Here is a 13090-nt window from a genome sequence, read left to right as displayed (position 1 = left end):
AGATACTTACATAATCCTTTTTCCAAATTAATTTCAAACCCTAATTGGACAGAGACTATATCTATTTGTTCCTCATTGAGTTCACATTGTTCAGACAGTACCAGGAAACAAGTGTTAAAGGAATATTTGTTGAATGAATGAATGAATACTAACCCCAAATAGTTGCACATTTAAGGTTGAAATTATAAGGATCACAAGCACTATTATAAAGTTAAAATTCCATATAGATGTAACACATTCCATCTTAAAAAGTTGTACCTATTCTGAGAAATTAAGAAAGTCATAATAGCTACAAGTTATAAAGTGCCAGACATTTCATATTCACTACAGTTAATCTTCACAATAACATTAAAATTTACAGACAAGTCAATTGAAGATTAGGGAAATCAAGTAACTTAATCAAGGTCAAGTTATTTATAATATCAGAGCTGGGACTCAAAACCAGTTTGTGTTCTTTTCCAAAGCTTTCCCTTTATTTACATCACCATTCTATACACCAATATGCAACATTCAATCATCTAAGAAATACTATTAATTTAACTTTGAAAGCAATTTATTTTAAGGAAAGAAATAAAATAAATAATAAGTATCTATTTAACAAATAATTAAATGAATTTAAAGTGACATTTTCAGCTCTGAACTTGATCTAAAGTAAGACAACTATAAAATGTAGATACTAATTTAGATTTCTTTTATTTCAAATTTTATAGAACTGAAGAAATATTCAGTGGTATCCGTCCAGATTAGGTCTTTAGAACCTTGGGAGCAGACCTCACTAAATTTTATTCAATTTACCAAAGTGAATGTGCCTGACCACAGAATTTAATGCAAATACTTGAGTACCAGTTTCTATTTCTTCATTAAAGTCATGGGGATAGGCTCCATCTAGTACTTTCTTTAGTCTAACACTGCCATCCATGAAGATAACCACTCAAATCAGTTTGAGTCATTCAGTTATTTCACATAAAAACATCTGGACAGGGCCGGCCCGGTGACTCAGGCGGTTAGAGCTCCGTGCTCCTAACTCCGAAGGCTGCCGGTTCGATTCCCACATGGGCCAGTGGGCTCTCAACCACAAGGTTGCCGGTTCAACCCTCGAGTCCCTGCAAGGGATGGTGGGCAGCGCCCCTGCAACTAAGATTGAACACGGCACCTTGAGCTGAGCTGCTGCTGAGCTCCCAGATGGCTCAGCTGGTTGGAGAGCGTCCTCTCAACCACAAGGTTGCCGGTTCGACTCCCCCAAGGGATGGTGGGCTGCGCCCCCTGCAACTAGCAACAGCAACTGGACCTGGAGCTGAGCTGCACCCTCCACAACTAAGATTAAAAGGACAACAACTTGACTTGGAATAAAAATCCTGGAAGAACACACTGTTCCCCCAATAAAGTCCTGCTCCCTTTCCCCAATAAAATCTTTAAAAAAAAACAACCAAAAAAACAAAACAAAAAAACCACATCTGGACAATTTACCAAACATTTGGATGATTGATTAATATGTGACTGAACTGATGAAACACTTGGGCATCCTGAAAAACAAGCCAAAAGATATCTCTGCCTGACTCTCTAAAACAAAAATGGGAAAATCAATATTTGTTTTTAAACCTTTCTCCACTTGCCTAATATTCTAAATGTGTCTCACAAGGAGATATATATATAGTGTGTGTGTATGTAAAACACACACGTTTTACATTCCTATTATCCCTAGAGGGTTTATGTTTATTTAATTTCTGTGGCTGAACATTAAAACAGAAGTGAAGAGAACACGTTAGAAAGATTTTTATAAAAACAATAGATTCACTCTACCCTTATTACAACATTATTTTATTTAGCCAGCTTTTTAAAAACAGTTTTGCATAGAAGCAATAAAGAGAATGTATAAAAGCCTAAAATATAACATTATTATAATTAAAAAGAAAAAAACCTCAGAACAATTTAATACACCAATATAAAATATACACATATAAAAAAATGTTAAATGATAAAGACCATGAAGTAAATGCACAAAAGGAAAGAGAAATTGAATATACCTTTGAAAGAGCATCTCATGTGAAACCCAGCAATGACACCTCAATCACTGCAATAATATACACCAACAAAAAGCTCACAATGTAAGAATTAGTGATAATCTTAAATTTAATCTTTCTCATAGTGAATTAAAATAATTTGTATTTTGTTTTCTCAAATTGCTAATTTTGTAAATTTGTTTCATTTACCTGTTTTTATTTTTATTTACTTTTGAAGGCATTCACTCCCAGTACAAAGAAGGCCATCACAGAAAAAAAAAAAACAAAAACATTCAGTTAAAACTAAAGAATACAATAAATGAAATGGAGAACACACTTGAAGGAATCACCAGTAGATTAGATAAAGCAGAGGATCGGATCAGTGATTTAGAAGACAACATAGCAGAAATCACCCAATCGGAACAGCAAAAAAGAAAAGGAATAAAAACCAATGAAAATAGTTTAAGAGACCTGTGGGACAACTTCAAGAGCAATAATATTTATATCATAGGAATACCAGAAAAAAGAAGAGAAGGAGCAAGAGATCAAGAACATATTTGAAGAAATAATGACTGAAAACTTCCACACCCTAGTGAAGGAAATTGACATACAAGTCCAGGAAGTGCAGAGAGTTCCAAAAAAGATGAACCCAAATAGGCCCACAACAAGACACATTATAGTTAAAATGGCAAAGTTAAAAACAAAGAGAGAATCCTAAAAGCAGCAAGAGAAAGACAGCGAGTTACATACAAGGGAACTCCTATAAGACTATCGGCTGACCTTTCTACAGAAACTCTGCAAGCCTGAAGGGAGTGGCAGGAAATATTCAAAGTGATGAAAAGCAAAGGCCTACACTCAAGATTTTTCTACCCAGCAAGGCTATCACTTAAAATTGAAGGAGAGATAAAGAACTTCTCAGAAAAGAATAAGCTAAAGGAATTCATTACTATCAAACCAGCACTGCGGGAAATGTTAAAAGGGCTTTTCTAAACAGAAGGGGAAAACTAACAAAGGAAGGCCAGAAATATGAATAACAAAATGGCAACAAATATGTACCTATCAATAATCACTGTAAATGTGAATGGGCTAAATGCTCTAATCAAAAGACATAGAGTGGCTGAGTGGATAGGAAAACAGGACCTATGCATATGCTGTTTACAAGAAACACATCTCAGATCAAAAGACACACACAGACTGAAAGTAAACGGATGGAATAAGATATTTCATGGAAATGGAAATGAGAAAAAAGCTGGGGTAGCAATCTTATTTTGGACAAAATAGACCTTAAAATGAGAACTACAATAAAAGAAAAACAAGGGCACTGAATAATTATAAAGGGATCTATCCAACAAGAGGATATAACCCTAGTAAACATCTATGCAGCCAACATAGGAGCTCCTAAATATATAAAACAGTTTATGACTGACATAAAGTCAGAGATCAACAGTAGCACTATTGTAATAGGGGACTTCAATACCCCGTTGTCACCAATGGAGAGATCCTCAAGACAGAAAATCTACACAGAAACAGTGACCTTAAATGACACTTTAGACCAGTTGGATTTAACCAATATTTTTCATGCATTTCACCCCAAAGCAGCAGAAGATACATTCTTCTCAAATGTACGTGGAACATTTTCCAAGATAGACCACATCCTAGGACACAAAACAAGTCTCAATAAATTTAAGATTAAAATCATACCAAGCATTTTCTCTGATTACAATGCTATGAAACTAGAAATCAATTATAAGATGAAATCTGGAAAATACACAAATACATGGAGGCTGAATAACATATTACTAAATAGCGAGTGGCTCAATAATGAGATCAAGGGAGAACTCAAAAGATACCTTGAGATAAACAAAAATGAAAACACAACTACCCACAATCTGTGGGATGCAGTGAAAACTGTCCTAAGAGGGAAATTCATAGTAACACAGGCCTATCTAAAGAAACAAGAAAAATCTAATATTAACAGGCTATCTTTACACCTAAGGGAACTGGAAAATGAACAGCAAAACAAACCCAAAGGGAGTACAAGGAAGGAAATAAGAAAGATCAGAGCAGAAATAAATGAGACAGAGACCAAAAGGAAAAAAAAAATTACAAAAGATCAATGAAACCAAGAGCTGGTTTTTTGAAAAGATAAACAAAATCAATAAGCCTTTAGCCAGACTTACCAAGAAAAAGAGAGAGAGAACCCAAACTAATAAAATCAGAAATGAAAGAGATGATGTAACAACAGATACTACAGAAATACAGACAATTTTAAGAAAATACTATGAGAAATTCTATGCCAAAAAATTAGACAATCTGGAAGAAATGGATAAATTTCTAGAAGTATACAATCTTCCAAGATTGAATCAAGAAGAAACAGAAACTCTGAACAGACCAATTACTACCAAAGAAATTGAATCAGTAATCATCAAGCTCCCAAAAAGCAAAAATCCTAGACCAGATGGCTTCAAAGGTGAATTTCATAAAATATTCAAAAAAGAAATAACACCTATTCTCCTCAAACTAGTCCAAAAAAATCCAGAAAGAGGGAAGGCTCTCAAAAACATTTTACGAGGCCACTATTACTCTGATCCCAAAATCATACAGACATTACAAAAAATGGAAACTACAGGGCGATACCCCTAATGAACATAGATGCAAAAACCCTCAACAAAATACCAGCAAACCAGATTCAGCAACACATTGAAAACATCATATACCACATCAAGTGGATTCATTCCTAGTATGCAAATTTGGTTCAATATCTGCAAATCAATTAGCATGATACATCACATTAACAAAATGAAAAATAAAAATCATATGATCATATCAATAGATGCAGAAAAAGCATTTGACAAAATCCAGTGACCTATTATGATGAAAACTCTTAGCAAAGTGGGCATTCAGTTTGGGGAATATAACCAACAATGTAAATATTTTGTAGGGTGTTAGATGGGCACATGTCTTATTAGGGAGACCACTTCATGGATGGTGTAGATACTTGACTACTCCACTGTACACTTGAAGCTGAAGCTGAATAATAATGCATGTCAACTATAATTTATATATATATATAATTCATATTTATATATGTATATAATTTGTATACACACACACACACACATAATTATGGCATATGGAGTACTGCATAGGAAATAGAGTCGATGGAATTGTAATGGATGTCAGAGGGGCAATAGATTGAGGGAGAAGGGTTACCACTTTGTGAGGGGTGAAATGTCTAACTATTGCATTGTTTTGTACACCTGAAACTAAACTAAACTAAACTAAAATAAAATAAACTAAAATAAAATAAAAAGAAGGCCATCATATTTTTTCCATGTGTGGCATGCACTAAATGTATTCATTGGGAAACAAATAGAAATAAGCATAAAATGTGAATTGAGATTATAAGTCTAGAGCCATACTACTTATCCATCTAAATCACACATACAAAAGAGTAATTCATGCATACAAAACTGTCTTCAGTTTCTATTTGGAGAGTTTCCTATATAATGAAAGTTATTTAATCTATGTGTGCTCTGTTTGCCTCATTGACAAATAAAATAATAATAACAATTATGCAATAAGATCATTTTGAAAATAAAGTTGATAGTACACACAAAACCACTGTACCCAACAGGGAAAATGCTCAAAATCATTAGGACAACTAGTAATTCACTGGTGTATTTTTAGTATCAGATTTATAAATGAGTTTTATGAATATATGTTTAATGAAATGTCTACCTAGAGCCATCTTTTTCGTAGAGAAAAGAATGGAAGAAAATTAAGACCACCAGGAATAAGATGCAAAAGATAAAGTATAGGGAAAATTGTATTGTTTTCTGTAGTGGTAAGGGAATATAAAGAAAAAAAAAACATTAGTCTTTGTCAGGTGCTACCTTGAAGATTTTTACAAACTCATTCTTAATGCCTTGAAATCTTGTTTTTGTCTTCCACACTTTATGTCAAAATCTCAAAGATCATTAAAAGTCAACCCATTCTCAGCTTTCATTTTCAATGTTCCCTTCCTCTTCCTCTTGCTTAGTATTTGACAATGGAGATCCACATCTGTCTCAATCTGTTCCTTTTGCTTTAGATACTATGACAAAGCATTGATTTTTTTTCTCCCTTTATCCATTTCTTTTACCACTCTTCATTCTCCATCAATGTCTCTTCTTCTATCTTCCATTCCTCTTCTTGGACATTCTCCAAGTATTTTACACTAGATAAATGAGATATCATATATGAAACACCAAACTCAGTGTCTGATACATAAAAAGTGATAAAAAGAAATGTAAGTTCCCTTTGTTCTCTTATGTCATTCTTTTCCCTGTGATGTCATCAGTGCTTATGACTTCAGTAATCACTTCCACATAGATGATGTTTATATTTTTGTCTTCTATTGACTTCTCCCCTTAGATTTACCCCTCTGTTTCTACATGCCTACTAGACGACCAGTTGTTCAACCTCTGTTCTTCTTTTCTCTGCCTTTGTCCACCATATGCCACTACCCTGAACTTCTGTGTATGTCTTCCAACATTTTATGATATTGGTAATTTATTTTGATCAATCACTGAATATCAGAGGTGACTATCATTATTTGTTATTACCTATAAAAGTCACTAGGTTTTGGAGGATTTATCTTTACAGTGTCTATGACACTCATGTCCTCTTTTAAATCATCAATATCATTTTACTAGTTTGAGACTGTAAGCATTCAAAACTGGGTGACTTATCATATATTGAACAACATATTCTAAATCTGTTTCCAAAAATTTGTTGTCACTAATACTACATTAATGTTCTTATAAATGTGTCTGAACCATTTCTTTGATAAGGTCAATTGTTTTTTGTTTTCATTTTGTTTTTTTCTGTTTTTTCTTTAAGGAGGGCGAAGCTCACAGTGGCCCATATGGGGATCGAATCGGCAACCTTGATGTTATTAGCATCACGCACTAACCAACTGAGCTAACCGGCCACCCCAAGGCCAATTCTTTAAAAACAAACAAACAAACAAACAAACAAACAAAAAAACAAAAAACACTTAAAATCTCTCCTAAATATAAACTCAACACCTTTTGTAGTATTTATTGGCTTATATTTATAGACTTATCTTTCATGAATTTAATTCTTACTCTGTTTTAACAAAGCTACATTACTAAGAGCTCCCTACTTCTACCTTGTTTTTCTCATCCTGCCATTTCCTTCATATGTACTATCTTCTCCAGTGAGTGACTGATATTTTGACTTATACTAAGAAATATATATTTGGTCTTTGTCCTTATGTTTGGCACAGAGCTCCTAAAATTCTTGGAATTACCAAAGTGATGAGAGCAACAAAACTGTCTCTTGTTATGTTAATGAGTTGACTTTTAGACCCCATCTAAGAATGTGGGCTGGTTACCAGAAGAATCAACCATGTGATTAGAGGGTTGGAACTTTTCACCCCACCTAAAGACCTCCAGGGAGACAAAAGGAGCTAGAGGTTGCACCAATTGCCAATGATTTAATAAATCACGTTTATGTAATGAAGTCTCCATAAAATCCCAAAATGACTGGGTTTTTATGGGTTTCAGAGAGTTTCTGGGTTGGTGAACACATGGAGATTGTGACCGAGTGGCATTCTCAGAAGCAAGGAAGCTCTGCATACTTTCCCCATACTTTTCCTATGCATGTCTTCCATCTGGCTATTCCCAAATTATACCCTTTTGTGATAAACTGATAATCTAATGAACAAAGGGGTTCCCTGAGTTCTGTGAGCTGCTCTGTGGGCAAGTTATTTTGAACAGAAGGAGGTGGTTATGGGAACCCCTGATTTATAGTCAGGTGGTCAGAAGCACAATCTGGGCTTGGACTGACATCTGATGTGGTTGTCTTGGGGGACAGGTGACTTAGTCTGTGGCCTGGTAGCTAGTGTCAGAATTGAGTTGAATTGTGGGACACTCAGCTGGTGTCAGATCATTGATTAGATATATGGGGAAGCAACCCCACCACCACCACCACACACATCGAAAATTGGGTCCAGGAAACAAAAAGAGAGATCATATTTGATTCTTAGGGTTAGATAGCAGAATATGTAACACAACTATTTGTTGCTCACAGCCTCCACCACAATACTCTGCACCTTGTAAATAGTAATATATGTCTGATAAATGTACGGACATATCTCCCCTTTTTGGGTCACTCCTCTAAAATAAAGCCCTTTGAGAGAAAGAGCTTTGTCCTGTATTTCATGTTTCATTTCTTCATAGTTCCCAGGAATATTCCAGAAACAGTAAAAGAAGAGGAATTTATTTTATTTTGATTGTCAGTTTTTCAGAAATCAGGAAGTTGTATCTCATAGATAGAAATATAAAATGACAACTAGCTGTGGTCAGAATGTGCCATGCCCAGAGGACTAAAACATGTTATCAGAAATGCAATCTCAAATTCTGGTCAAGATGGCAGAGTAGGTAAACACTGATTGCCTCCTCCCATGACCCCATTAAAATTACAACTAAACTGCAGAACAACCATAATCAAGAAGTACCTGGAGTCTAGCTGAAGAGAAGTCCTATAACTAAGGATATAAAGAAGAAGCCACATCAAGACTGATGAGGGGGCAGAAGCACAAAACGGGGTGGCCCCACATACCCACATGTGGTGGTGGTTGAAAATTGGAGAGGGATATCTCAGCTGCAGTTCAGTTCTCTTTTGAGGAACAGGGAACCACAGCCTGGAGTGCTAGTGCTGGGAAGAGGAGCCCCCACATTTGGCTGTGAAAATCAGCAGGGATTCCTTCACTCCAGGTAAGATGGAAGGCTGCTGGAAAACTCAAATGTCCTCTTAAAGGGCCCATGCACAGACTTTCTCACTCCAAGGCATTTACCCTGGATTCTGGTTGAGTGACAGTGACTCAGGAGGCACCAGACATATACAGAGAAAAACTGAGTTGTATGGCTAAGGGCAAGGGCTGAAAAGATAGCCGTCATTGTTCCTTTGTTGAGCCCTTCTTCTGTGTAGCCAGCTTTCCTCCCACACAGCCAAATCTGAATCTGCATTGGCCTAGTGAACTCCTCTTGCTCTACCCTGGTGACGTTTTGGGACCCCCGACCCCATCTAACTCATGCACTGCCAGAGGCTTTTTCAGCAGCTGGTGAGCAACCAGTGTTGACCCATGATGCAGTCTTTCTTGGACAACTCTTGGGCATCTGAGGGCCCCAGCAGGCAGTGACTGGCTTTAGTTTGACTTGAGCCTTTTGCAGAATGGCCCCAGGATTAGCACTGGCACCAAATCTGAATCTGCACTAACCTGGTGAATATCACTCATCCCTCCCAGGTCAATCACTGAGATTCTGCCTCACTCAACTTGTGTACTTTAGGAGGCTTTTTCAGATGCTGAGCCTTACAGGCAGCCAGCAGATGCCTGAAAGATATCAGGGTGCCTTGGGCCTATTATTGAGCTACCCCACGCCCAGTACTGGAGGTAGCCAGCCTCAGTTCACAGTGGGAACTCTCCCACATGCCTCCTGGTCCAGCATAGGTAGCAACAAATTTCAGATCACTTTGTAGCTTCCACCATGTAGCCCTGGGCTGCTCACAAGCAGCAGCTGATTTTGGTCTGTATTGGGAGCCGTTCCCAAGGGGCCCTAGAATAACACACCAGGTGGCTGGTTTCAGACCACAACAGAGCACCACCTGATTAGCTCCACAAGTGGCACACCCAAAGGGAGGTATTGGCCAGTACCAGAGCCCATTGGGGCAAATCCTTCTTCATAGAGTCAGCCCCCACATAGCAACTCATACGTCATAGACAATCCTCACAGCCAGTAACCCTGAGGGTCAGTCCCACCCACTGACATGCCAACAGCAATTAACGCTCAATCAAAGTGACAAGGGAGACAACACCACTGAGCCTCAAAGGATGCCTACTACATAAGGCCACACTTCCAAGACTGGAAGACATAACAGATCTACCTAATACATAGAAACAAACTCAGAGGGGAAGCCAAAATGAGGAATAAAGAAACGTGATCCAAACGAAAGAACAGGAGAAAACTCTAGAAAAAGAATTAAATGAAATGGAGACAAGCAGCCTACCAGATACAGAGTTCAAACCCAAATAAATTTACACCAAAACACATTCTAATTAAAATGTCGAAATTTAAAGATAGAGAATCTTAAAAGCAGCAAGAGAAAAACAACTTGTTACATAAAAGGAAAGTCCCATAAGACTATCAGCAGATTTTTAAGCAGAAACTTTATAGGTCAGAGGGAGTTGTATACTATATTCAAAGTACTGAAAGAAAACAAAACAAAATAAAACAAACAAACAAACAAACAAACAAACAAAACTTCCAACCCAAAATCACTCTACCTGGCAAGGTTAGCATTCAGAATCAAAAGAGAGATAATAAGTTTTCCAGACAGTGGAAAGTAAAGGAATTCATCACCACTAAGCCAAAATTATAAAAAATGTTAAAGGGAGTTATTTAAGCTAAAAAAAAAGAACACTAATCAGTAACAAGAAAACATATAAAAGTATAAATTTTACTGGCAAAGATAAATATATAATAAAGGTAGTAGATTAATCACTTACCAAGCTAGTACGAAGGTTAAAAGACAAAAGTAGTAAAAATAACTATAACTACAATAATTAAGGGATACACACATACACATGATGTAAAATGTGACATCAAAAACATAAAACATCAGAAGTGGATTATGTAGAGTTTTAGAATATCTTTAAACTTAAATCACTAACAACTGAAAATAGACATATATATATATATATATATATATATATATATATATGTAGAGAGAGAGAGAGAGAGAGAGAGAGAGAGAGAGGCCATTATATGTGACCTCATGGTTACCACAAAGAAAAAACCCGGTAGATACAGATAATGACAGGAATCATAAAGATAATGAGATAGGAATCTAACCATAACAGTAAAGACAGTCATCAAACTGCAAAGGAATAGTGTTTGGGGATTTTGTTGGGTGTCCGATGGACATGTGTCCTGTTTGGGAGACCACCTCAGGTGTCCCGACCTGCAGGATCGACAACGGAAGACCTGGGGGAGAAATAGGGGCTCGGGGGGACAGGGGTACGCGAGAAATGGAGACAAGACAGGAATCTGATCAAGTCTCTCTTTATTGAAGGTAACAGCTTGTATATATAGATTTAGGCACATCAAAGAAACACCCGGTCTCCCAATATGGGGACCGACCAATCAGAGGGTGCTTCGTCATGGCGGGCTGTTTGAGAAATCGAAACTTAAACTTAAACAATAGAATCGAAACTTAAGCTTGGCCCAGGGTCAACCAGGTGCAAACAAGTCCGGGCATGTCTGGGCGGGTCTGGGCAGGCCGGCCCCGGACACTCAGGGATGCTGTGGATGCCTGGTCATGGCATTGTACACCAGAGGCTGGACATTAATGAATGCCAACTATAATTTTATGTGTATAATGTGATGGCTCGGTGTGAGGTTGGGGTGGTGGTGGATGGGGGGAGGGGGGTACACGGTGTGAGGGATGTAAAAATAAAATAAAATAAAATAAAACTAAAAAAACAAAAAAAGAAATAAAAAAAACTGCAAAGGAAGAGAGCAAGAGAAAAAGAAAATAACAAAGTGAAACTACAAAATAGGCAGAAAACAACAAAATGGCATGAAATACATACCTGTCAATAATTACTTTAAATGTAATTAGACTACATTCTCCAATCAAGAGTCATAGAGTGGCTGAATGGATAAAACAACAAAACCAATCTATATGCTGCCTACAAAAGACTTACTTCAGATGTAAAGACACAGAGAGACGGAAAATGAAGGTTTAGAAAAAGATGTTTCATGCAAAGAAAGCTGGGGTAGCTACACTTACATCACACAAAACAGCTTTTAAAACAAAGATTGTAATAAAAAAACTCAGAGCATTATATAATAATAAAGAGGTCAATCAAACAAGCACACATACCATTTGCACATATTTATGTACCCAACTTAGGAGCACCTAAATATTAATAGACCTAACGGGAGAAAAAGAAAAAGAAACGTTTATAGCAATACAATATCAGGGAGCTTTAATACTCTACTTACAACAATGGGTGGATCACACAGATAGAAAAACAATAAGGAAACATCAGCCTTAAATGACCAATTAGTCCAGATGTACTTAAACGGTGTATACAAAACATTCCATCCAAAAGCAACTGAATAAGCCTCCTCAAGTGCATATGGAAAGGTTCCAAAGTAGATCATATATTAGACCACAAAGCAAGTCTCGATAAATTTAAGAATATTGAAATTATGTAATATCAAACATCTTTTCTGACCACAATGGTATGAAACTAGAAATCAATTACAAGAAGAAAACTGGAAAAATCACAAACATGTGGAGATTAATAAACAACATACTACTGACCAACCAATGGGTCAATGAAGAAATCAAAGAGAAAATATAAAATATTAGTTTCAGGTGTACAATATAGTGACTTATTATTTATATACCTTACAATGTAATCACCTCACTAAGTCTAGTAGTTGTCTGTCACTGTGCAAACTTAACATAATATTTTTTGACAATATTACCCTTCACCTTTTTTACCCATCCCCCTATACCTCTCACCTCTGAAAACCATCAGTTTGATCTCTGTTTCTAGGAGTCTGTTTTTATTTTCTTTTAGTTGTTCATTTGTTTTGGTTTCTTAGGGTACAGATATAACCACATGTTATTTGTCTTTCTCTGTCCGATTTATTTCACTTAGTATAATACTTTCTATGTCCATCCATGTTGTCAGAAATGGCAAGATTTCATTTTTTTATTGATGAATACATATATATATATTCATAGATGGATATATATACACACAAATATATATATATATATAATTTTTCTTTATCAATTCATCTATCAATGGACACATAGGTTGATTTCACACCTTGGCTATTGTAAATAATACTGCAATGAACATAGGGTACATACGTCTTTTCAAATTAGTGTTTTCATTTTCTTTGGATAAATACTAGAAGTGGGATTGTATGGTAGATCTATTTTAAGTGTTTTGAAGAATCTCAATACTTTTTTCCCATAGTGACTACACTAATTTGCAG

The sequence above is a fragment of the Rhinolophus hipposideros genome (assembly GCF_964194185.1).
Source record: "Rhinolophus hipposideros genome assembly, chromosome: 3".
Lineage (NCBI taxonomy): Eukaryota > Metazoa > Chordata > Mammalia > Chiroptera > Rhinolophidae > Rhinolophus > Rhinolophus hipposideros.
The sequence above is the reverse complement of the archived record's forward strand: the minus strand, read 5'-3'. Positions refer to the sequence as shown.